Genomic DNA, 27,938 nt, shown 5'->3' on the forward strand with positions numbered 1-27,938 from the left:
CCAGAATGTATTTAATCAAGTGTTGATACCTTTTGATTTTTCTTTTTTTAGAAACTTCTCTTTGTCAATTTTGAAATGAAGTCTTTTTGACCTCAAGATAACTTTGGGATATTTAAGAGAGTCCCTGGAACATCTCAAAATATTTTTTGTCTCTCCTTATAAAAGAGACATGTTATACTAATTAGGCTAGTTTGACATGTTGAATTACAATGGAAGCATTGTCAAATAAGAAAAGATGTTAAACCCTTTTTAGGTTATATTTGTTTGGATATATATTATTAATATGTGTTCCAGAAATTGTATGGAATTCCTAGAAATCAATATGTCTTGGTATTACGCTATTAGTCATAATTCTCAGCCCAACAGATAAGTTGCAAATGGAACCAAGGCAATGTCTCCAAACTCTCCAAGCATGAAGATCCGACCCCTTTGTGGGCCAAGTTGCCTAATGCACAGGTCACCTTCCCAGGACAACACTCAGTCAGATTTAACTGTTCTGAAAGTGCACACAAACTGTAATGTGGTCTCCAACTGACTGAAGAAAGAAGCAAAACACTTAGCAGCAGGAGGTCAAAGGACTTTGTAAGTAGTGACACTATGAGAATGTCCAACAGAAGCAATAAAGCAATCTCTCTGGGGCCCAGTAAAAATAGAATCCACTTGGACAAAAAAACAACACAAACAAAAAACCTCACAGATGGAAACTGAAACACATCAAGCTTCTAATAATTGAGAAGGAGCTCCTCGCAATCACCTGCCTCTCCACCTGTAAACGGATATGCAGATCACAGATCTAGGCCTTGTCAGAGGAGGGACTGAGAGCCACCCAGAAACCCAATGTTGGCTTTTTTTTTACCTTCCCAAAAGCTCCAGGGGACAAATTCTTGTTGCATTCCTTCTGCCTCAGGATCAAGGGGGACACAGAATAAGGGGCTTTTATCTTGGGTGTTGGTAAGACTATCCCCACCTCCCTTTTCCCAAGGCTGGGGTCCCCTTGAACCCCTTTATGACCTGAGGTCAGAGGTGCCTTGAGGGACACCCAGGGCCAGCATGGGAGGGCTGCTCACATGTCCAGGAGAAGTAGACATTAAAATAACCCTCACAGGTTTTTGGCTTCTCTATCTTGCTCCTGTAGTGCCTGGTGCCCTGGTGGAAGGGTGTCCAGGCTGGGAGGCGGTGCAGGAAGCTCCCTGTGCTCAGCAATGGAGGTGGCAGCAGCAGGAAAAGGAGCAGGAGCAGGGAGAGTGCAGGGCCTGGCACCCAGAGGCTACTGCTCCCCATTTTCTTAGTTGTCCCTGAGGCCCCACTCTCTCCTGGAGCAGGGGGATCAGCGCTGGCCATGCCCGGCCACCACAGGCTTCTGCCTCATCTGCTGTCTACCCTTCAACCCTGTGTCCTGGAGCCTTGTTCTCTCAAGCTCTTTCTCCAAGGTGCTCTTAGAGCCTCCACCTGGTACCTGCCCTTTGGGCGGAAGAGGCAAACAGCTGGATCTGGGGCAGTAGTCCCACTACCTGAGTGGCCCTTCCCTGCCCCACAGAGACAGAATTCCCTGTGATGTCCCTTATGATGGACAGGAAGGTTGGCATGGTGACTTTGTGACCTGCAGCTCTGCTCAGTGTCCTGCCTGTTGACAACCCCAGGCAGGAGTCATGGGATCTTTAGATGGGGGATAAGGTGAGGCCTCCATTTGTCTCTTACCCTAAACCCTCACAGGTGGCCACTAAAATCCTCAAGACTCTTCTTTTTGTATATCAAAGAAGGCAGCTGAGGTGGTTTAGATGAAGACATCCCTGTGAGTGTCCAGGAGGTTGAGGAACTGGGAGACTAGAGTACAGTAATAAATGGTCATTGGTGTGAACACTGAAGTCACCCATGGACATGGAAGAATCTAAAAGGCCTAGAAGGTTTGTGTAAACATTCAAAGTTCTTTGTGAATAAGGGACATTCTGGTTATCTACTGCTGTGTAACAAACCACCCAAATGTAGTGACATACACGAGAACCATTTTATATGTGCACAGGTTCTATGGATCAGACATGCAGAGAGGGCTGAGTGGGGATGGCTTCTCTGTGCCCCATGGAAAATCATGGGCATAGACACCTCTGAGTCTGATTCTGTTACTTAGACTGTGATGTAAAAAAGTATTTAGAAATTCATCAATCAACTTATTCTGTTTTGTTTTCTTTATTTTGTATGCACAAAGGAAGAGTGATACACCATAAAAATCATTCTAAGCCTAAAATAGACCTTTCAATACACATTACATAAAAATTACAAGTGATGAAAAGCATGGTGTAGGTGTGATTTTTTTTGAATGGTACTTAAAAACATAGGATATCTTAAATAAATGATATTTTGGAATTAATGGAATGAGTATACATCTCTCATTAGCATATTACCTTTTCTTTGCTTCACATCCTTTGTAAGACTTGGTATTATCACATTTTTATATTTATCTATTGATTAGACATCTCATTGTGGGCTTAACTGGCATTTTCATGATTTCTGGTAGGATTGGTTTTTTGTTCAAGAGATTTTGGGTCACTCATTTTTCTTCATTTGTGAAGCACTGTTTCTTACCTGTACCCATTTCATGATTTGGGTGTTTAGCTTTTTCATACCAATTCCTCAGCATTTCTTACATAATCTGCATACTAATCTTTTATCAATTGTTGTGAATAACTTTTCCGAGAATGTAGCTGTTCACTCTATTTATTGCCTTTTAATAAACCAGAAGTTCTTGATTTTAATGGAGTTGATGTCATTTTTAAAAACTTTTAAGATTTGAACTGTTTTTGTATCTTATTTAAAAAATTCTTCCTCGTTGGGGTGCCTGGGTGGTTCAGTCAGTTAAGTGTCTGACTTTGGCTCAAGTTATGATCTCACACGGTTTGTGGGTTCCAGCCCTGTGTTGGGCTCTGGGCTGAAGAGCTCAGAGCCTGGAGCCTGCTTTGGATTCTGTGTCTCCCTCTTCCTGTCCTTCCCCTGCTCGTGCCCTGCCTCTTGCTGTCTCTCAAAAAGAAATAAACATTAAAATTTTTTTTTTGAAAAAAAAATTCTTCCTTGTTAAAGTGGAACACATTTTATATTAAAGTTTTAAAGATTTGATTTCACACTGAAGTATTTAATCAACCCATAATTAAATAATAAGTGTGATTTGTGCCAGGAATTTAACTTCATGTTTTATCATATAGAGCAATGTGTCTCAGCACTATCCTTTTTGATTTGTTGACTATTCCATCTTCTAAATGATTTGCTTGTCACCTCCGATGTGCTCCAAGTCCCATGTAGGTGTTGATGTACTCTCTTATCCATTCCATTTATCCATCTATTGGCTTATGTTTGTAGTGTCAATACTACACTATCTTAATTATTATAGTCTGGATGAGTTCATTAGTTCTCCTTGCTGTCCCTTCGTCTGGTAGGGAAGGATTGTGCTTCCCTGCCACATTCATAGCAGGCTTGGACTTGATCCCACCAATGAAATGTTAACAGAAGTACATGTGCCACTTCTGGACAGAAACTTTAAGAATCTAGGTATGATAAAGGTAGACCCAACAGCCTGGTACCTGAGCAACTGTGTTGTGCAATGCCCTCCTGGGAACCTGAGGCAGATATGTATATGCAGGAGAGTGAGAAATATGAGTGGAAAATAAAGTTTGTGTTTTCAAGCCTATCAGATTTGAGTGTTGTTAACAGAAGATAATCCAGCCAAATCGAATACACACAGAGCATCGGTTACATAATCTAACATACAGAGTTCAACGCAAGCCTTAGCAGGGTAAGGTAAATCATCCACCTTATTTTTCTTATGGTAATTGTTCACTATTTGGTTTTTGATGTACATTTTAGAATCAGTTCATTAATTCTCCACTCCCCCAAACCCTCTTTTTTTAATGATCACTTTTTTTTTATTTTGAGAGAGAGAGGTGGGGAGGAGCAGAAACAGAGTTAGAGAGAAAGAATCCCAAGCAGGCTCTGCATTGTTAGTGCAGAGCTGGATGCGGGGCTTGGATCCACCAACTGTGAGATCATGACCTAGACCCAAATCATGAGTTGGATGCTTAACTGACAAGAGTCACACAGGCATCTCCTCCCAAAAGCCTCTTAATATTTGATGACAACATTAAATATATAGATATACTTGGGGAGATTTGAATCTGCCATCTGGACTCCCCATATCAGTGAACCTGGCCTTTTCTCGAGTAACATTTATTTAGGTCTTTTCAATGCCTTTAATATAAAATTCCCTATGAAGACCTTGATCTCTTTTGCCATTTTTAAACTGTTTATTGGTGGTGTGGAGAAATATATTAATCTATTAATTATTCCCCAAGTTTCTGGCTCAACTTATTCTAAAACATATCTGTAGAATCATTTGGGTTTTCCCACCATATTACAGTACTTCTCCAGTTAAATGCTATCTAGTAGCTGTGATGGAGGAATTCTTGATTTTAAAGAGAATGCTTCTTACACATTAGCATTAGGAATTATCTATATTGAAGGCTTTTGATAGAAATCCTTTATGAGATTAGGGCATTTTCCTACTACTCTTTGTTTGTAACAAATCATGAATAGTGTTGCATTTTATCTAAATTATTTTTCTGCATATTTTGTGAGGAATATATATTTTCTTCAGTGATCTATAAATATTAATACCTGTAAAACCAATTTTAACATTTTATTTAAAAAAACCACGAGCACCTGGGTGGCTCAGTTGGTTGGGCGGCCGACTATAGCTCAGGTCATGATTTCATGCATGGTCTGTGAAGTTGAGCCCCACGTCAGGCTCTGTCCTGAGCACTCAGAGCCTAGAGTCTGCTTCCGATTCTGTGTCTCCCTCTCTCTCTGCCACTTCCCTGCTTGCTCTCAGTCTCTCTCTCAAAAATAATAAACAATAAAAAAATAAAAAATAAAACAGCTTGGCCGTGAAAATATGGTTAAAACACTACTGGATTAAATTTACCATTAGTTTATAATTTACCTATGATTATGAGAGAAGCTGGCCTATAATTTTCTATTTTAGTGCTGTCTTTATCTGGTTTTGATATTATGTAATACTAGCCTCATAAAATGCACTTGGGAGTGTTTTTACTTTCTTTCCTCTTGGAAAGACTTTGAATATGATCATAATAATCTGCTTCTTGAATATTTGGTATGATATCATCTGTGCCTGTTTTCTCTGTGGGAAGTCTTGAAGTTACCGATACAATTTATTTAATATTTACTGAATGTTATGGACTGAATTGTAGCCTCCATCCCCAAATTCATATTTTGAACCCTAACCTGCAATGTGACTGCTTTTGGAGATGATAGAGCCTTTAAGGAGGTGATTAAGGTTAAATGAGGTCATGAATTTGGGGCTCTAATCCTACCGTCTGGTGTCCTTCTAAGAAGAGGAAGAAACACCAGAGCTCTCCTTCCACAGAGAAAAGGCCAAGTGAGCACAGAGCAAGAAGGCAGCTGTCTGCAATTCAGGAAGAGAGGTCTTTTCAGAGGCCAACCATACTGGCACCTTGGACTTGCAGCCTTCAGAACTGTGAGAAAATACATTTCTGTTGTTTAAGCCACCCAGCTGGGGTACTGTGTTATGCCAGCCAGAGCCAACTAACACACTGGATTACTTAGTGCTTCTATTTCTTTTGTAAGTCATTTAGCTATTATATTTTTCTAAGAATTTGAACACCTATTCACATATATTCATATAAAGTTGTTCAGAATATGTTTGACTTTTATATTTCTGCTCTACCTACAGTTATATTTTCTTTGTAATTCCTACTGTAAGTTAATTATGTCTTTTCTTACTCTATGCATTCACAACAGAGAGGTTATTGCTCCCTAAGGGGGTGGAAATTCATCTGTTTTTAATTATAAGGCACAGTACATTAGGGAATAGAGTAAATCTGCAGTATTAACATTTCATGGGAGGTTATAAGGAAAAAATTTGTTTAAAAAAGCTCTTGGCAGGGGCGCCTGGGTGGCTCAGTCAGTTAAGTGTCCGACTTCGGCTCAGGTCACGATCTCGTGGTTCACGAGTCGAGCCCCGAGTTGGGCTCTGTGCTGACACCTCGGAGCCTGGAGCCTGCTTCTGATTCTGTGTCTCCCTCTCTCTCTGACCCTCCCCCCATTCACGCTCTGTCTCTCTCTGTCTCAAAAATAAACGTTGAAAAATTTTTTAAAAAGCTCTTGGCAGAGTTTACAATGAAAACATAATCTGGGTACTCACTGTTATCTGGTACAATCATCCCATTTCACAACTGAGGAGGGTCATCAAAGGCAGAGAGGAAGACGATGTGGTAACTTTCTTCTCTAATCTGTTCCGCACTCCACCTGTTGCCATTGCACCAACAATTCAGTTACCTGAGTCGCTTCTTCCGTCTCCTCTCACCTGTCACGTCACTACAGGGCAAAGCTCTAGGTTGTTCAAGCCTTGGCACAATGGACACCTACTCAGAAGCCATTCCCATCAGTTCCCACCTTCTTAGCCCTTATCTATTCCACCCTCAATAGGTAGTTAGGTTCCCAGGTACATTTGCATTCTGTCAGGTTATAGAACTCACTGTTACCTGATACAATCATCCCATTTCACAACTCAGGAGGATCACCAAAGGCAGAAAGGGAGAGGGACAGTATAGATTACTATCATTTGTAGTTCCACATGAATTTTAGAGGTTTTATTCCTATTTATATAAAAAATGCCATTGGGATTTTTTTTTTAAGAGAGAGAGAGCAAGCACAAGAAGAGGAGAGGGGAAGACGGAGAGAGAGAGAGAATTTGAAGCAGGCTCCACAGTTAGTGCACAGCCTGATGTGGGGTTTGATCCCATGTCCCTGGGATCATGACCTGAGCTGAAATCAAGAGTTGGATGCTCAACCAACCAAGCCATCGAGGTGCCCCACCACTGGGATCTTGATAGATATTGCATTGAATCTATAGATGGCTTTAAGGAGTATGGACATTTTAATAATATTATTTCTTCTGATCCATGAACACAGGATATCTTTCCATTTATATATAATCCTTCATCAATGACTCACAGTTTCAGTATGCTGATATTTTTTACCTCCTTGGTTACATTTATTTCTAAATACTTTATTGTTTTTAATCTTATTGTGAATGGGATTGCTTTCATTTCTACTTTTTCAGACAATTCATTGTTAGTGTATAGAAATACTAGTAATTTTTATATGTTGATTTTGTATTCTGCTACTTTACTGAATTTAATAAATTTTAATAGTATTTGGATTCTTTGGATTTCCTATATAAAAAATGTCATCTGCAAACAGAATATTTTACCTTTTCCTTTCTGATTCGGAGGCCTTTTATTTCTCCTGTATTATTGCTCTGGCTAGGACTTTCAGTACCGTGTTTAATAAAAATAATGATGGTGGGTTACCTTGTCTTATTCCTGATCTTAAAAGAAAACCTTTCAATCTTTGCTCATAGTATGACATTGACTGGGGGACTGTCATATAAAGCCTTTATTATGTTAAGGTACAGTCCTTCCATATACAATTTTCTGAGAGTTTTTTTAAATCATGAATGGATATTGATTTTGCCAACGATTTTTCTGAATCAATTAACATGATCATAAGATTTTCTTCTTTCATTCTATTAATGGGATGTATCACATTTATTTATTTGTGTTTGTTAAACCATCCTTGCATACCAAGCATGAATCCCACTTGATTATGGTGTATGATCTTTTTAATGTGCTGCTGAATTTGGCTTGCTAGCATTTTGGGGTGGGGGTGATTTTGGCATTATAATCATCAGTGATATTGGCTGGTAGTGTCCTTTCTTGTGGTTTCTTTATCTACCTCTGGCATCAGGGCAATATTGCCTTGTGAAATGAATTTTGGAGTCCTCTTCAAGGTTTTGGAAGAGCTTAAGGACTGGTATAAATTTTTCAAATGTTTGGTAGAATTTGCCAGTAAAACCTTCTGGTTCTGGGCTTTTCTTTTTTGGGAGGTTTTTGATTATTGATTGAATGTCCTTACTCACGATCACTGTGCTCTGATTTTTTATTCATGATTCAATATTGGTAGGCTGTATTTTCTAGGAATTTTCCATTTCTTCCAAATCATCCAATTTGTTGGTGTATAATTGTTCACAGTAGATTTTTATGAACCTTTGGATTTTTGTAGTATCAGTTTTAATGTCTTCTCTTTCATTTATAATTTTATCGATTTGGGTCCTCTTTCTTTTTTTCTTGATTAGTCTAAGTAAAGTGTATCAATTTTGTTTATGTTTTTAAAGAACCAGCTATTAACTTTTGTTAATCTTTGTGTTTTTTTGTTTTTGATTTATTTCTGTTCCAATCTTTATTATTTGCTTCCTTCTGTTAATTTTATGCTTAGATTATTTTTGCTAGTTTATTGAGATGTAAAGTAAGGTTGTTTATTTGAGATTTTTTTCTTCATGTGTTTATTGTTATAAGCTTTCCTCTTAGTCTGTTGTTTTCCCGCATCCTATACATTTGGTATGCTTTGATTCCATTTTCATTTTAAAAAAAATTTTCATTTTCCATTTTATTTACTCCTGATCCACCGATTGTTCAAGAGTATGCTGTTTAATTTATGTTTTTGATATTTTCTAGGTTTCCTCATGTTATTCATTTCTAATTCCATAATTCCATACCTTTGTAGTTACAAAAGATACTCGGTATTTCAATCTTCTCAAATTTTCTAAGACTTGTTTTGTGGCCCATCACATGATCTATTTTAGAAAATGTTTCATTGGTTCTTGAAAAAATTGTGTATTCTGCTGTTGTTGGATGAAATGTAACATATATATATCTTAGGTCTTATTTGGTCTGTAGCGTTGTTCAAATCTACTGTTTTGTTTTCAATTCTGTTTGGATGGTCTTCCTATTGTTGATACTGGGATATTAAAGTTCCCAACTGTTATTGTATTGCTATTTATCTCTTCTTCTGTTCTGCTAGCAATTTATTTATATATTTAAGTGCTGTGATGTTGGGTGCATAAATGTTTAAAATGGTTATATCTTCCTGATGGTTTGACCTCTTTATCATTATATAAGTACTTTCTTTGTCTCTTGATCACTTTTTACATAAAGTATATTTTATTTGACTTAAGTATAGCTATCACTGCTATCTTTGGGTACCATTTGCTTTAAATATATTTTTCCTTCCCTTCATTGTCAAGCTATGTGTTTCTTTAGGGCAAAGTGAATCTCTTGTAGGCAGAGTACAATTAGATCTTTTTTTGTTTTTATCCATCCAGTCATTATATGTCTCTTGATTGAAGAATTTAATTTTTTTTTCTCATTAATTATTGACAGGTAAGGACTTACTATTGTGATTTTTAAAATTGTTTTTGACTGTTTTGTAGGTCCATTGTCTCTTGCTTCTTATCTTGCTTTTGTTTTGTTATTTGGTGACATTTTGCAGGTCTTTGGTTTCTTTTTCATAATCTTTGTGTATCTACTATAAAGTTTTTCGTTTGTGGTTATCAGGATGCTTACATAAAATATCTTTCTTTGAAGCATAATTAACATACAGTGTTCTATTAGTTTCAAGTGTAAAACATAATTCACATGATTCAACAATTCTGTACATTACTCAGTGTTCACCATGATAAATGATGCTCAGTCACCATCTGTCACTAAACAATGTCAATACAATATTATTGACTATATTCCTTATGCTGAAATTTTCATCTCCATGACTTATTCCTTTCATAACTGGAAGTCTGTACTTCTTAATCTTCTTTACCTATTTCGTCCACCCCCCACTCACTTCCCTTCTGGCAAACACCAGTCTGTTCTTTGTATTTAAAAGTCTATTGTTTGTTTTTTTGTCTCTCTGCTTTGTTTCACAGATTCCACATATAAGTGAAATCATATGGCATTTATCTTTCTCTGACTTACTTCATATTTACAAAATCCTACTTGAAGCTGACAACTTAATGTTGATGCCCTATATAAACTTTATTGTTTTACTTCACTGACCCTCACATTTTAGGTTATCAAAGTTATAATTAATATACTTTTATATTGTGTATTCAATAACAAATTGCTGTAGTTATAGTTAATAATTTCTGTAAATATTTATTTATTTATGGTTAATACTTTTTTATTTTTATTTTTTTAATTTTATTTTTTAAATTTACATCCAAATTAGTTAGCATACAGTACAACAATAATTTCAGGAGTAAGTTACTTAATGCCCCCTACCCGTTTAGCCCATCCCCTCCTCCCACAACACCTCCAGTAACCCTCTGTTTGTTTTCCATATTTAAGAGTCTCTTATGTTTTGTCCCCCTCCCTTTTTTTATATTATTTTTGCTTCCCTTCCCTTATGTTCAACTGTTCTGTGTCTTAAAGTCCTCTTTTGAGTGAAGTCATATGATATTTGTCTTTCTCTAACTTCCCATAGCATAATACCCTCCAGTTCCATCCAAGTTGTTGCAAATGCAAGATTTCATTCTTTTTGATTGCTGAGTAATACTCCATTGTATATATATACCACCTCTTCTTTATCCATTCATCCCTCGACGGACATTTGGGCTCTTTCTATACTTTGGCTATTGTTGATAGTGCTGCTATACATTGGGGTGCATGTGTCCCTTCGAAACAGCATACCTGCATCCCCTGGATAAATACTTAGTAGTGCAATTGCTGGGTCATAGGGCAGTTTTATTTTTAATTTTTTGAGGAACGTCTATAGTGTTTTCCAGAGTGGCTGCACCAGTTTGCATTCCCACCAGCAGTGCAAATGAGATCCTCTTCCTCCACATTCTTGCCAACATCATGTTTGCCTGAGTTGTTAATGTTATCCATTCTGACAGGTGTGAGGTGGTATCTCATTGTGGTTTTGATTTGTATTTCCCTGATGATGAGTGATATTGAGCATTTTTTCCTGTGTTGGCTGTCCATATGGATGTCTTCTTTGGAGAAGAGTCTATTCATGTCTTTTGCCCATTTCTTCACTGGATTATTTGCTTTTTTGGGTGTTGAGTTTGATAAATTCTTTATAGATTTTGTATACTAACCCCTTATCTGATATGTCGTTTGCAAATATCTTCTCCCATTCTGTTGGTTACCCTTTAGTTTTGCTGATTGTTTCCTTTGCTGTGCAGAAGCTTCTTATTTTGATGAGGTCTCAGTAGTTCATTTTTGCTTTGTTTCCCTTGCCTCCAGAGATGTGTTGAGTAAGAAGTTGATGCAGCCAAGATCAAAAAGGTTTTTGCCTGCTTCCTCCTTGAGGATTTTGATGGCTTACATTTAGGTCTTTCATCCATTTTGAGTTTATTTTTGTGTATGGTGTAAGAAAGTGGTCCAGGTTCATTCTTCTGCATGTCGCTGTCCAGTTTTCCCAGCACCACTTGTTGAAGAGACTCTCTTTATTCCATTGGATATTCTTTCCTGCTTTGTCAAAGATTAGTTGGCCATATGTTTGTGGATCCATTTCTGGGCTCTCTATTCTGTTGCATTGATCTGAGTCTCTGTTCTTGTGCCAGTACCATACTGTCTTGATGATTACAGCTTTGTAGTATAGCTTGAAGTGTGGGATTGTGATGCCTCCTGCTTTGGTTTTCTTTCTCAAGATGGCTTTGGCTATTCGGGGTCTTTTCTGGTTCCATACAAATTTTAGGATTATTTGTTCTAGCTCTCTGAAGAATGCTGGTGTTATTTTCATAGGGATTGCATTGAATATGTAGATTGCTTTGGGTAGTATCGACATTTTAGCAATATTTGTTCTTCCTATCCAGGAGCATGGAATCTTTTTACATTTTTTTTGTGTCTTATTCAATTTCTTTCATAAACTTTCTATAGTTTTCAGTGTATAGATTTTTCACCTCTTTGGCTAGATTTATTCCTCAGTATTTTATGGTTTGGGCCACAATTGTAAATGGGATCAATTCCTTGATATCTCTGTCTGTCGCTTCACTGTTGGCGTATAGGAATGCAACTGATTTCTGTGCATTGATTTTACATGCACAGAACTTTGCTGAACTCATGAATCAGTCATAGCAGTTTTTTGTGGAATCTTTTGGATTTTCCATATAGAGTAACATGTCATCTACGAAGAGTGAAAGTTTGACTTCCTCCTGGCCGATTTGGATGCCTTTTAGTTCTTTGCGTTGTCTGATTGCAGAGGCTAAGACCTCCAATACTATGTTGAATAACAGTGGCAACAGTGGACATCCCTGTCTTGTTCCTGACCTTAGGGGGAAAGCTCTGTTTTTCCCCATTGAGGATGATATTAGCGTTGGGTCATTCATATATGGCTTTTATGATCTTGAGGTATGCTCCTTCTATCCCTACTTTCTTGAGGGTTTTTGTCAAGAAAGGATGCTGAATTTTGTCAAATGCTTTCTCTGCATCTGTTGAGAGGATCATATGGTTCTTGTCCTTTCTTTTATTGATGTGAAGAATCACATTGATTGTTTTGCGGGTATTGAACCAGCCCTGAATCCCAGGTATAAATCCCACTGGGTTGTGGTGAATAATTTTTTTAATGTATTGTTGGATCTAGTTGGCTAATACCTTGTTGAGGATTTTTGTTTCAATGTTCATCAGAGAAATTTGTCTATAGTTCTCCTTTTTAGTTGGGTCTCTGTCTGGTTTTGGAATCAAGGTAATGCTGGCCTCATAGAAAGAGTTTGGAAGTTTTCCTTCCATTTTTATTTTTTGAAACAGCTTCAAGAAAATAGGTGTTAATACTTCCTTAAATGTTTGGTAGAATTCCCCTGGAAAACCATCTGGCCCTGGACTCTTGTTTTTTGGCAGATTTTTGACTACTAATTCAATTTCCTTACTGGTTATGGGTCTGTTCAAATTTCCTATTTCTTCCTGTTTCAGTTTTGGGAGTGTATATGTTTCCAGGAATTTGTCCATTTCTCCCACACTGCCCATTTTATTGGCATAAAATTGCTCATAATTGTATGTTATTTTTGTTTTTATTTTTGCTGTGTTGGTTGTGATCTCTCCTCTTCCATTCTTGATTTTATTTATTTGGATCCTTTCCTTTTTCTTGTTGATCAAACTGGCTAGGGGGTTATCAATTTGGTCAATTCTTTCAAAGAACCAGCTTCTGGTTTCACTGATCTGTTCTACTGTTTTCTTGGCTTTGATAGCACTAATCTTTATTATTTCCTGTCTTCTGCTGGTTTGGGGTTTTATTTGCTGTTCTTTTTCCAGCTCTTTAAGGCTCTTTAAGGTTAGGTTGTGTATCTGAGATCTTTCTTCCTTCTTTAGGAAGGCCTGGATTGCTATGTACTTTCCTCTTATGACCACCTTTGCTGTGTCCCTCAGGTTTTGGGTTGTGGTGTTATCATTTTCATTGGCTTCCATGAACTTTTTAATTTCCTCTTTAACTTCTTGGTTAGCCCATTCATTCTTTAGTAGGATGTTCTTTAGTCTCCAAGTATTTGTTACCTTTGCAAATTTTTCTTGTGGTTGATTTCAAGTTTCATAGCATTGTGGTCTGAAAATATGCACGGTATGACCTCAATCTTTTTGTACTTGCTGAGGGCTGATTTGTATCCCAGTATGTGGTCTATTCTGGAGAACATTCTATGTGCACTGGAGAAGAATGTATATTCTGCTGCTTTAGGATGAAATGTTCTGAATATACCTGTTAAGTCCATCTGGTCCAATGTGTCATTCAAAGCCATTGTTTTTCTTGCTGATATTTTGATTAGATGATCTGTCCATTGCTGTGAGTAGGGTGTTGAAGTCCCCTACTATTATGGTATTACTATCAATGAGTTTATGTTTGTGATTAATTGATTTATATGTTTGGGTGTTCTAACATTTGGAGCATAAATGTTTACAATTATTAGGTCTTCTTGGTGGATAGACCCCTTAATTATGATATGACGCCCTTCTTCATCTCTTGATACAGTCTTTATTTTAAAGTCTAGATTGTCTTATATAAGTATGGCTACCCTCGCTTTCTTTTGTTGACCATTAGCATGCTGGATTGTTCTCCATCCCTTTACTTTCAATCTGAAGGTGTCTTTAGGTCTAAAGTGTGTCTCTAGTAAACAGCATTTTGATGGATCTTGTTTTCTTATCCATGCTGTTACCCTATGTCTTTTGATTGGAGCATTTAGTTCATTGACATTTAGAGTGAGTACTGAAAGATATGAATTTATTGCCATTATGTTTCTTGTAGAGTTGGAGTTTCTGGTGGTGTTCTCTGGCCCTTTCTAGTCTTTGTTGCTTTTGTTCTTTATTTATTTGGGTTTTTTTTTCATCTTTTCTCCCCTCAGAGAGTCCCCCTTAAAATTCCTTGCAGGGCTGGTTTAGTGGTCACAAACTCCTTTAATTTTTGTTTGTCTGGGAAACTTTTTATCTCTCCTATTTTGAATGACAACCTTGCTGGATAAAGAATTCTTGGCTGCATATTTGTCTGATTCAGCATATTGAATATATCCTGCCACTCCTTTCTGGCCTTCCAAGTTTCTGTGGATAGGTCTGCTGCAAACCTGATCTGTCTTCCCTTGTAGGCTAAGGACTTCTTTTCACTTGCTGCTTTCATGATTCTCTCCTTGCCTGAGTATTTTGTGAATTATACTATGATATGCCTTGTTGATGGTCAGTTTTTGTTGAATCTAATGGGAATCCTCTGTGCTTCCTGGATTTTGATGTCTGTATCTTTCCCCAGGTTAGAAAAGTTTTCCGCTATGATTTGCTCACATAACCCTTCTACCCCTATTTTTCTCTCTTCCTCTTGTGGGACCCCTAGGATTCTGATGTTGTTCCTTTTTAATGAGTCACTGATTTCTCTAATTGTTGTATCCTGCTCTTTTGCATTAATCTCCCTCTTTTTTTTCTGTTTCATTATTCTCCATAAGTTTGTCCTCAATATCAGTGATTCTCTGTTCTGCCTCATCCATCCTTGCTGCCATGGCATCCATTTGAGATTGCAGCTCAGTTATAGCAATTTTTATTTCATCCTGACTAGTTTTTACTTCTTTTATCTCCGCAGAAAGGGATTCTAATCTATTTTTGACTCCAGCTAGTATTCTTATTATCGTGATTCTAAATTCTTGTTCAGACATCTTGCTTGTATCAGTGTTGGTTAAGTCCCTGGCTGTCGTTTCTTCCTGCTCTTTCTTTTGAGGTGAATTCCTTTGTTTCATCATTTTGGAGGGAGAAAAGGAATTAATGAGATAAAAAAATTAAAATTAAAATAAAAATTAAAATAAAAATATTAATTTTTTAAAAAATTAAAAATAAACACACAAAAAAATCGAATAAATGATGATAGATTCTAAATGTGTTTTGGTCTGGGTGTTGAAAGAGGCTTGATAGATTAGAGAAAAAAGGGGAAAGAAAGAAAGAAAAAGGAAATCGTTTGAAAATTTGAAAAAAATGAATACACAGAAGGAGACTAAAATGAAATGATGGAAGTAAAATAGAATTTGAAAAAATTTACACAAAAGTAAAAAATATAGTAGAAAAAATTAAAGAAAATATTTTTAATCAAAATTGAAAATAAAAATGAATTTTTTCTCTTTCTCTGATTTCTCTGGTTCAGGTTGTACAGATTGTTGTGTTAATCCTCAGATAAGTTTTCTAGGTGTGCAGGATGGCTTAGTGTTGTTCTGGCTGTATTCATGGATGCGAGACACAAAACACTTCCATGCTGTTCCGCCATCTTGGCTCCTCCCCTTTGGTTAATACTTTCTAAACTTTAAATTAGTGTTCTACATGAATTATGCACTACCATTACAATATTAGAGGTTCTGACTTCCACAGTATTTTTGAAATTACTAGTGAGTTTTACAAATATATTCTTATGTTTTCATGATGTTAATTTTTCTTTATTTATGCTTGATGACCATCCTCTAACATTTCCTGTAAGGCAGGTCTCCTGGTGATGATCTCCTTTAGCTTTTGTTCACTGGGAGTATTTTTCATCTCTTCTTCATTTCTAGAGTAGAGCTTTGCTGGGTAAAGTATTTTTAATTGAAAGTTTTTTTAAAAAAAATATTTGAATATATCATCCTTCTTTCTCCTGGCCTACAAAGTTTCTGTTGAGGAATCCAACCTAGGTCTGATGGGGCTTCTGTGTTTGTGGTAACTTGTTTTGCTTGCTGCTTTCAAAATTCATTCTTTAACTTTGGTCAATTTACTTAGAATGTGTCTCATTGTAGTGTTTTTGTTTTTGTTTTTGTTTTTTTTGGTTCAACTTATCTGGGTCCTTTGGGCCTCATAAAGCTGGATGTCCATTTCTTGTTCCACATTTGGTTACTTTTCAACCCCTATGGTTTACAAATATTTTCCCATTCTCCTTATCTTCTCATTCTGGTATTCTTACAGTTCATAGTTCTGCTGATACTGTCTCATAATTAAGTCTTTCTTTACTCTTATTTCATTTTCTTTTTGTTCCTTTGATGGGATAATTTCAAATGACCTTTTAGTTCATTGATTCTTTCTTTTGCTTGGTCACATTTGCTTTGCTGTTGAAGTTTTCTATTGTATTCTTTAGTACAGTCATTGTATTCTTCATATCTAGTATTCTATTTGCTTTTTTGATGGTGTTAACCTTAAAAGTAAAACTGTCAGACATTTTATCAGCAAAAATGGGGTTATTCAGGAATAGCAGAGAATTGCAATTTGGGACAAGTAAGCTACAGCAAAACCATAGGCAAGTTCTGAGAACAAAGGAGAGAAATGTTCTTTTATAGAGGAAAAGGGGAATTTGGGAGGGTTGCTTTAAACAAAACATCTATTGAAGTAAACTAGAGGTTCAAAGTATAGTGAGTTCATTGGTTAAGTTGAAATAGACTCACTGGCTGGGCTGTTGCCAAGAGTTGAGAAAAGCTTTTCTACCTCCTGCTGGGGTAGTAAAGTAGTAGCTAAAATACTATGGACTTACAAGGTTCATCTTCTCTTGGGTTTGCAATTCATGATGGGCGGTAGGGCACAAGAGCTCCTCCTGCTGGCCTACTAACTCCATTTTAGTAAGGTTTCCTTTTATTAATTTCCACATTTCCCCCTTTTGATCAAAATCTTTTCAAGCATCACTGAGTAACAGTCAGGTTTTCCACATTTAGTGGTTTTGTCCCTCAATGCCAGGAAAGACCTTACCTGGTTATTATGTCCTACATTAGAGGAACCACTTACAGACACATTTAAGCAACAAGAGCTCTCAGACACTTCCCATATAAAGTCTATGTCTTCTCAAGGCATCTGGGTGGCTTAGTCTGTTTGGCATTAAAGTTTGGCTCAGGCCATGATCTCATGGTTCCTGCGTTTGAGTCATGCATTGGGCATCATTTCCCAGTTCGTGAGTTTGAGCCCTGAATCGGACTCTGCACTGTCAGTGCAGGGCCTACTTTAGATCCTCTGTCCCCTTCTCTCTCTGCCTCTTCTCCACTTGTGCTCTCTCTCTCTCTCTCTTCCTCTCTCTCAAAAATAAATAAATATTAAAAGAAAATAAAATCTGTATCTTTTCAATGTCATAAGTGTTGGAAATCATCTCAAAGTGTTGAGCTAGCCAGTCAGTTGAGTGTCTGACATCAGCTCAGGTCATGATCTTGCAGTTGGTGACTTTGAGCTCTGTGCTGACTGCTTGGAGCCTGGAGCCTGCTTCAGATTCTGTGTCTTCCTCTCTCTCTGTCTGCCCCTCCCCTTATTGTGCTCTCTCTCTCTCACTCTCAAAAATACATAAACATTAAAAAAATTTTTTAAGTGTTGAGTCAGCATCACCTTATGGGATATGTCGTCTATACAAAGTCTGACAGACAAGTAAAGAATAAAAAGTAATGTGACAATTCCAAATTGCACTATGGTTCTAAGCCAGGACTCCACTCTAGGTCTGCAAGCCACCAACTGAAACATTTATTGGCACTTATTCTGACTTAGGGGAGGAAAGTTTTTCCTATGAAGGCTAACCCAAAGTCATGTATGCTTCCTGGAAGTTTCTGTTTACAGCAGCCATGAAAATGGAATAGTGAACACTGCAGAATATACTGAAAAAAAAATGAGTGCATTTGGGAAGATACGGTGCAGGTATAAACATAAAGCAATAACTAATGAACTTTTTGCAAGAATAGCAAAACTTCAAAAATGTTTAAAAACAATATTTCTCTCAAAAGAACTGTTTACAATCAAATGTATTGTCAGTAATACAGTCTGTAAAATTGTAAATTCAGAAATCATGAATTTGGATAAGAGTCCAGGGTCAGTTCATAGTTCAGATAAAGAAAAGACTTTTGTGAATTCTGAACCTTCTAACCCTTCAGAAAAAGCAGGTGGAAGAGTTATTTGTTATAGGATCGTGATAAGGCTGTTTCTAAAAGACTATAATCATGGAAGAGTTTTCTCCCTTTTGCAAGAGTTAGGGAAAGGAATATAAGGGTCCCCCCGCCCCCACCCCGGAAAAGAGATAGAAGAAACAACAGTGAGAATAAAGGCTGGTCCAGACATCTTGGGAAAGCTGTCTTGTCAGATGTCATCTGCTTCAACTCTAGAAAATCCTTACTTTCTCATCACCAGAATGAGTACAGGTCCAATCAGGTTTGGTGCTTTCTTTATATGTGTCATATGAATCCAAGAATCTATTCCTGGAGTTTGGCAGCACAAGGGTTGGTTAGCAGTTCCTGATAAGAACCTTTCCAGCAAAGATAAAGAGTCTTTCTGGAGGTGTCCTTTCCAATAGACAAAATATCCAGGTTGCAAGGTATGATGCCTAAGGTCAACATCTGGGAGTACACTATGAAATGACTGTTCTACCAAAGCATGATTATTTTTAAATAGAAGCCATTAGGGCTTTACAATATTGAAGTATATATCCTTTTATCCATTGTGGGCCAAAGGAGGCAGGGGCCAAGTGCATTCAACATCCTGTGACTAGCTCAAGGGATGAGTCCATGAGTATCAACAGGGATGGATCTGAGATTTAGAAGGACTAATAGCAGTGCTTTTGGCAAGATGGTTGAAAGTCTCTACAAATTTTGCCAAATGAGTCTTAATAGTGATGTTTATGTGTCTGACTAACCCTGAGGATTAAGGATGGCATGCACAATAAAAGTCTTGTGAAAACTCTCCAGACAGCACAAATTTGTCAAGGCACCCAATCAGTAAAATGGGTTCCCCAATCGTTATGGAGTTTGAGGGTGGTTCCCCAGGTAGGGACAACATTTTCTTGCAGAATTTGAGCTACAAAAGAAGCACTGTCCTGTCTATAAGGGAAAACTTCAGTCCAGTGAAAAAACATACAAACCATGACTAAAACATCTTTACATCCACAAGATGGGGAAAGCTGTATGAAATCTATTTGTGCAAACAGGTTTAACTGGATTATACTTTGAACAGGTGGGACAAGAGAGGTCTTATTAATGCTTTTTATGGTCTTATTAATATCTCCACACAAATACTGGATCATGAACGTTATCATTTTTTCAGTAGACTAATGGTTTAATGTATGTACAATGGTAAGTAGTCAGAATTTTAGAATTTCTGGTAGGGCTGGACTGTTATTTTGTACAAACTAGAGTTTTTATCAAGCCAACAGTTATTAGATTTCCAATATTGCTTTTCCCTTTCTGGGGCCAACTGTTGGGTATCTCTTGTCAATTTTTTCAAATTATCATTTGGGGGAATATTCCTTTGGATATGACAGAGGTTTGGCTATTGGTTTCCTTGACAGCAGAGTTTTTGGTGGAAGTATCAGTGAGGTGGTTTACTTTTGCTTCTAGGGATTGAGCCTGGAATGCCCAGGAACCTTAATAATACCCAGAGCAGCCAGCAAATGTATGGTATCTAATAAATATTGGGCGGAGGAGCCATTTTAAATTTTATCCCCAATTGGAGGTAAGAATACCTCATTGTTTCCATAATATTCCAAAGTCATGAACTACCTCAAAGACATACTAACTATTGGTATAAATGTTTGTGCTTTTACCCATGACTAAGGTAACAAGCTCAAACAAAGGCATATAACTCAGCCTGTTGGGTCAAAATAGCCAAAGGTAAAGGTACTGCCTGAAAGGCTTCAAAAAGAAGTTGCAATAGCATACCAATCACAATTTTTATCATTTTCATACTTTAAATAAAAACCATCAGTAAGCCATGAAGAATCCGCAATTGGTAGAGGAGATTCGTATACATTGTCATGGGGAGTCAAAAAGTAATATGTCAGCATCAAGCAGTTGTGAAGGGTTTTGTTTAGATCCAAATGCATTCCTTGCTCTGAGGTCAAATGCCCTAAGTATTGAACCTGAATTTGAGCAAAGTGCAATTTTCTCTAGAGCTTTTATGTCTTTTTAAGGGCAAAGATTTTAACAGGTGGATGCTATCTTCCTGTGAAGAGGTGTGAGAAGGGGAGTATTGAAACACCCTGTCTAAGTATTTTTAACAAAGTAGAGCCTGAAGAAAATGTTCTATCATCCAAATCAGCTTCTAAGGTTTGTAAAAAGTAAGAAGGACTCTGTGAAACCCTGGGGCATTACTGTCCTGGTGTATTTCCATTCTTCCCATGTGAAAGCAAAAAGACAGTGGCTATCCTTCTCAACTGGAATGCTAAAAATGTGTTGCATAGACTGATTACAGTGAAAAGTTCTTTCAGTGGGAATGGATGTTAGTGGCACACGGAGGTTAGGATCAACAGGGTACCAAGGGATAATAGTGCCACGTATTGCTTGAAGATCCTGGAAAAACTTCCATCCCAAGTCACTGGCTTTTCTCACAGGAAAATAGGGGCACTGCAGAGACCAGTGCAGGGAATAATCAGGCCTTAATTCTCATAATCTTCTATTATGGGCTTAATGCCTTGAAAGGCTTCTTTATTTATAGGGTATTGATTAATTCTGGGGAGAGGTTTTGAGGGATATATATGAATCTTTATGGGAGATGTAGTGTTGATTCTTCCAGTATCAGTTGTAGATTTTTCCCATAGAGGGGATGGTAGCTGATCCAATAGGAACACATAATCATTGTCCCCAGCTCTAGTGCCATCAGAGATGGAGCAAACAAAAGATGTTAAAATGTCACTTAACTCTCCTGGTTGGCTATTTTGATTACTACTGTCAAATTCCAGGATTATTTCCCCCTTTTGAAAGATATTCTGGCATGATAACTTTTCTAAGAAATCTCAGCCCAATAAATGAATAGGGGTAGAGGAACTAAGGAGAAAAGTGTGGGTATATCTCAAAGGGCCTAGATAAAAGGGAATAGGTTCAGAGACAGGAACCTGTTGAGGTTTATTACAGAACCTTACTATCTGAACTGTTTTAGCACTCTGAGACTGGGGCTGCTTTATAGGAATGGGGTTGAGCCCCGAAGAGCATAGCTTCAGTGTCAATGAGGACAGAGACAAATTCATTCTCTACCTGGAGACAAATTCATTCAATTTCTCAGCCATTTAAGAGGGAGATTTGGGAAGCACCCCTCTAGCTCCTTGGAAACCCATCATTAGGAACTAAGAGGACACTGGAAAGACTGAGTAGAGGCCTGAAGGTGTATGGAATGCTCATGTTTGTAACAACCTTTTGCTCAATGTTCTGGTGCTTTGCAATAATAACAGAAACTAGGAGGTTTTAAGTTCTGCTTAGGGCCCTTCATTTGCTGGGGCTGAAAACTGAGAATTGTTGTGGTCTTTCTTTCAGGTGAGTAATACAGGATGCAAGTGAGCTGGTTTGCCAAAGTCCTATCTTGGTGGATTCAGTGTCTAAATGAAAACAAGAATTTCCTTTAAAAACAATTTATACTCAGTTGTAATGGTCATGGACAGGTTCATCAGGCTTTTGAGGACAAGACTGAAGTTTGTTCTAGTCAACAGGCTTGGGAAAAGCTACTGTAATTTCTCACTGGAGATTTTCAGCAAGTGTTCTAGCATCTTGCCAAAAATTAAGGGGCTGTTTCTCTAAATTCTTCCCAGGATGTTATTTGACTAGTTTCATCCAGAGTTTAGCCTTGACCTTACTAAAAACCATGTGGAGTAATTGATATAAATCTGAGAAACTGGGTTGGTAAGTTTGAAGCACTTCAGCAAACCTACGGAGGCCCTCAATTAGTTTAGAAGGCTCTTTATGCCTTGCAGTTCAGCCATAGTCCAAGCAACATAAGAAATTTGGGGTTTATTTAGATCCTCAGAAGACTTAACTTTAAAGAGTCAGGTTTTAATATGTTCAAGAAAGGAGGGTGTGGGGAGAGGTTTAGAGCAAAAGTTAAGTTTGGCAGAGAGGATAGAGGTGGAGTCTGAGCACAAGGTGGCTGCCAAGTGTCTGTAGAAAAAGAAGACAGGGGAAGGGGGAAAAGGTCTTAGAGACCATTTTGACTTCTTTTAATTGTTTGCCTCAGTTAACTTAAGAAATAGTGTTTTTGTGAAGGAGGAGTTAAGATGGCAGAGAAGTAGGGGGACACTGGGCTTTCCTCGTCTCTCAGACACAGCTGTATTGAGGTCAGATTACTTGGAACACCCAGAAAATCGATCTGCAGAGTGGCAGAAGGATCTCCACTGTTGGAGGGTGACAGCTTGGCAAGGGAGAGGTGTGTGGATGTGAACTGGGGAAGAGAAAAATGATGGCGCTGTGGAAGGGAGGGAACCCTTTCTGTGGAGAGAAAGAGAGAGGCATTGAGATAGTGTGGCATTGATATTAGCACAAGAGGAAAACCTCTCTGGAACATGGACTAGGGAGCGAGAAGTACTAAGTGTCCCAGTTCATTTTTGCAAACAGCTTTTGGAGCTCAAACTCTGAGGTTTTGGAAGTGTGTGACTTTTTCTAGAGAAGAGCTGTGGTGTGTGTTCCTGGGGAGGAGGGAGCTAGCCCTGGAGTGCATAGTGGGGTGTAGAGATCTCTGGGGTGCACTGGGAGAGAACGATCCCCTTCCTGGAGTACTTTTGGAAGAGAGTTGATTGCCTCTCTGAGGACAAAAGACCTTCTAGGTGCCAGCCAAAGGCCTTTTATCAGCAGGGTGGAGAGGCTCTACTTTGGAGGAAGGGATCCACACCACGCTAGGTCCTTTAAGACTTTGGGTTGTGGAACCTAGCCATGTGCCAAAGAAAAAATGCAGGAGAGCTGTGGCTCAGGGTGAGCTACTGCCCTCGCTATTCTGTGAGAGCTACCTGAATAGTGGGGGTTGTGATTCCTGGTCCAGGCATTCGAGATTGGGGTGGCACCATTTACCCCCAAACACCAACATGGTGGGACTTCAGGGAGCAACACAGCAGCCCCCATTGGAAGCGGAACTGGCTTACATGAAACCCTGCCCCTTGGTGCCTGGCAACTGCTTATTTACTGGGGCAATACTGACTCTGACTCTCCTCCAGACAAGCACAGCCAGCACCCTCCATGCAACCACAGAGAGCTCTTTTTTTCTTTTGGAATTGGGCTCATAGTTTATTTGTTTTTTGTCATTTCATCTATTTTTTTTTTTTTTTGATCAGGCTTTTTTATTCTTTGCTTTTTCCTTCTTTTCCATTTTCTTCTGCTTTCCCCCCCCCCCCCCCCCATTCTTATTGTTTGCTTGTTTGGAATCAGCCCTACAGTTTTTTTTTATTCTGTTTTTGTTTGTTTTTGTTTCCCTTTCCTTTTCTCTTTTTATGGGATCAGGTTCCCCCTCCCTTTTTCCCCAGGATTGTTTCAACAAACAAATCAGAGCACACCTAGTTAAAGGTCCAAACATTCCACCACTGGAAGCAGGGAGGAGCTCTCCAAAGGACGGACCAGTGGGAAAGAGCAGCCAAAATGCAAAAGTAGAGTGCACACAGCATATACCAGAAACACTTTCTGATGTGCCAGGCCCTGGGCAGTGTATGAATCCTTTTTAATATAATAGTATTCTTAGGTGCATGAAACATAATAAGCTTTTAAAACATGCAAAAGGCAGAAACTTAGACAAAATGACAAGATGGAGAAATTCTACCCAAGAGAAAAGCCAAGAAAAAGTCTCAGCCAGGGACTTGCTCAAAACAGATATAACCAATATATCTAAACAAGAATTTTGAGCAACAGTCATAAGACTAATATCTGGGCTTGAAGAAAAGCATAGAAGACGCCAGAGAAACCTTGTGGTAGAGATCAAAGACCTAAGAACTAGTCATGATGAAATAAAAAATGCTATAACTGAGATGCAAAATAAGTTGCATACAATGAAAGCAAGGATTGAAGAAGCATAATGGAGAATAGGTGAAATAGAAGATAAAATTATGGAAAATAATGAAGCTGAAAAAAAGAGGGAAAGGAAATTACTAAAGTATGAGGGGAGACTTAGAGAACTGAGTTATTTCATGAAATGAAACAATATCTGTATCATAGGAATCCCAGAAGAAGAAGAGCGGGGAAAAAGGGGCAGAAGGTTTATTTGAACAATGTCTAGCTGAGAACTTCCCTAATCTGGGGGAAGGAAACAGGCATCCTAGTCCAGAGGCACAGGGAATTCTCTTCAAAATCAATAAAAACAGATCAAAACCATGACATATCATAAAGAAACTTGCAAAATACAAAGATAAATAATTATTAGAGAAGCTAGGGAGAACACATCTTTAACCTACAAGGGTAAACACATAAGGTTAGCAGCAAACCTGTCCACAGAAATTTGGCAGGCCAGAAAGGAAGTGCAGGAAACATTCAATGTGCTGACTAGGAAAAATATGCATCCTAGAATCCTTTATTCAACAAAGCTGTCATTCAGAATAGAATGAAAGATAAAGAGGTTCCCAAACAAAAACTCCAGGAGTTCATGACAACTAAACAAACCCTGCAAGAACTTTTAAGGGGGTCTCTAAGTGGAAGAAAAAAAAAAGAAGAGCAAAGCAACAAACATTACAAAGTATCAGAGAACATCACCAGAAACACCAACTCTACAGGTAACACAATGACACTAAATTCATATCTTTCAATAATCGATCTGAATGCAAATGGACTAAATGCTCCAATAAAAATATAGGGTATCAGAAAGGATAAAAAAATAAGATCCATCTATATGCTGCCTATAAGAGACTCATTTTAGACCTAAAGAAACCTGCAGATTGAAAGTGAGGGGATGGGGAACCATCATCTATCCTACTAATGGACATCAAAAGAAATCTGGAGTAGCCATACTTATATCAGACATATTTTTTAAACATTTTTTAATGTTGATTATTTTTTTGAAAGAGAGAGAAAGAGTACAAGTGGGGGATGGGCAGAGAGAGCTGTAGGCTCTGAGCTGTCATCATAGAGCCCAATTTGGGGCTTGAATCCATCAACTGTAAGATGATGACCTGAGCTGAAGTCAGACACTTAACTAAGCCACCCAGGCACCCCAGACAAACTATATTTTATTTTACTTAAAATTTTTTTAAATATTTATTTATTTTTGAGAGACAGAGAAAGAGCACGAGCAGGGGAGGGGCAGAGAGAGAGGGAGACACAGGATATGAAGCAGGCTCCAGGCTCCAAGCTGTCAGCCCAGGGCCTGATGTGGGGCCTGAACCCATGAACTGTGAGATCATGACCTGAGCTGAAGTCAAATGCTCAACCAACTGAGCCACCCAGGCGCCCCTGGGAGAAACTTTTTTTTAAAACAAAGACTATAATAAGAGACGAAGAAGGGCATTATATCATTTTTAAGGGGTGTATCCATCAAGATCTAATAATTGTAAATATTTATGCCCCCATTTTGAAAGCACTCAAATATATATACCAATTAATCATAAACATAAAGAAAATTAATAATAATACCACAATAGTAGGAGACTTTACTACCTTACTTACAGCAATGAACATATCATCTAAGCATAAAATCAACAAGGAAACAAAGGCTTTGAATGACACACTGGACAGATGGACTTAACTGATATATTCAGAACATTTCATCCTAAAGCAGCAAAATACACATTCTTCTTGAGTGCAATGCACATGGAACATGCCCCAGAATAAATCACATACTGGGTCACAAATCATCCCTCAACAGGTACACAAGGATTGAGATCATACCATGCATATTTTCAGATCACAATACTATGAAACTTGAAATCAACCACAAGAAAAAATTTGGAAAGCCCTCACAGACACGGAAGTTAATGAATATGCTACTAAAGAATGAATGGATTCACCAGGAAATTAAAGAAGAAATAAAAAAAAAAACATGGAAGCAAATGAAAATAAAACAAGACAGTCCAAACACTCTGGAATGCAGCAATGGAAGTCCTAACAGGAAACTACATTGCAATTCAGACCTATCTCAAGAAGCAAGGAAGGTCCTATATACACAACCTCCCCTTGCAACTAAAGGAGCTGGAAAAGGAGCAGCAAATAAAGGCCAAAGCCAGCAGAAGAAAGGAAATATTAAAGATGAGAGCATAAATAAACTATAAAAACAAACAAACAAAAAAACAACCCGGTAGAAAAAATCAATGAAACTAAAAGTTGGTTTTTTGAAAGAATAAACAAAATTGATAATGTCCTAGCCAGACTTCTCAAAAAGAAAAAAATGAGAGGATGCAAATAGATAAAATCATGAATGAAAGAGGATAGATCACAACCAACACCACAGAAACGCAAACAATTATAAGAGAATATGATGAAAAATTATATGCAAACTAACTGGACAATCTGGAAAAAACTGGAAAAATTATTAGAAACTAATAACTGGACAAATTATTAGAAACTCACACACTACCAAAACTCGAACAGGAAGAAACAGAAAATTTGAACAGGCTCATAACCAGCAAAGAAATTAATCAGTTATCAAAAATCTCCCAACAAATAAGAGTCTTAGGCCAGATGGCTTCCCAGGGGAATTCTGCCAGATATTTAAAGAAGAGTTAATATCTATTCTCATCAAACTGTTCCAAAAAATAGAAATGGAAGGAAAGTTTCCACACTCATTGTATGAAGCCAGCATTAACTTGATTCAAAAACTGGACAAAGGTCCCACCAGAAAGGAGAATTACAGGCCAATATCCCTGATGAACAAGGATGAAAAAAATTCTCAGCAAGATACTAGCAAATTGAATGCAACAGAACAGTAGAAGAATTATTCACCATGATCAAGTGGGATTTATTCCTGGTCTCAGGGATGGTTCAATATTTGCAAATCAATCAATGTTATACACCACATTAATGAAAGAAAGGATAAGAACCATATGATCCCGTCAATATGATGGAGGAAAAGCATTTGGCAAAATACAGCATCCTTTCTTGATAAAAACCTTCAAGAAAATATGGATAGAAGGAATATACCTCAACATCACAAAAGCCATATATGAAAGGCCCACAGCTAAAATCATCCTCAGTGAGGAAAAATTGAGTTTTCCCCCTAAGGTCAGGAATATGGCAGGGATGTCCACTCTCACCACTGTTGTTCAACATAGAACTGGATGTCCTAGCCTCAGCAGTCAAACAAAAAGAAATATAATACAAATTGGCAAGGAAAAAGTCAAACTTTCACTCTTTGCAAATGACATGGAAAACTCGAAGGACTCCACCAAAAAACTGCTGATACATGAATTCAGCAGCTACAGGATATAAAATTAATGTACAGAAATCAGTTGCATTTCTATACACCAATAAGGAAGCAGCAGAAAGAGGTATCAAGGAATCAGTCTGATTTATAATTGCACCAAAAACCATAAGATACCTAGGAATAAACCTAAAGAGGCAAAAGAGCTGTATGCTGAAAACTATAGAAAGCTTATGAATGAAATTGAAGAAGACACAAAGAAGTGGAAAAACATTCTATGCTCATTGACTGGAAGAACAAATATTACTACAATGTCAATACTACCCAAAGCAATTTACACAGTCAATGCAATCCCTATAAAAATAACACCAGTATTCTTCACAGAGCTAAAACAAACAATCCTAAAATTTGTATGGAACTAGAAAAGACTCTGACTAGCCAAAGTAGAGTTGAAAAGAAAACCAATGCTGGAGGTATCACAATTCCAGACTCGAAGCTGTCTTACAAAGCTGTAATCATCAAAAAGGTATGGTATTGGCACAAAAACAGATACATAGATCAAAG

At 37.8% G+C, this 27,938-nt stretch overlaps 1 protein-coding gene across 3 annotated transcripts in view; it reads right to left on the reverse strand.

Annotated features, from left to right (window-relative positions):
- The window catches only part of LOC125148347 (anthrax toxin receptor-like), a 70,973-nt gene that overhangs the window by 40,605 nt on the left and 2,430 nt on the right, over nucleotides 1–27,938 (reverse strand). For 2 of the 3 annotated variants that reach the window (XM_047826362.1, XM_047826360.1), the window contains exon 1: nucleotides 1,104–1,510. The exons of the other annotated variant lie outside the window; for it this stretch is intronic. The gene's annotated coding sequence lies outside the window, so the exon portion shown is untranslated. Of the gene's footprint in view, nucleotides 1–1,103; nucleotides 1,511–27,938 lie in introns of those variants that run through there. 3 annotated transcript variants of the gene reach the window in all.

This window comes from Prionailurus viverrinus, chromosome D2 (assembly GCF_022837055.1).
Source record: "Prionailurus viverrinus isolate Anna chromosome D2, UM_Priviv_1.0, whole genome shotgun sequence".
Classification (NCBI taxonomy): domain Eukaryota; kingdom Metazoa; phylum Chordata; class Mammalia; order Carnivora; family Felidae; genus Prionailurus; species Prionailurus viverrinus.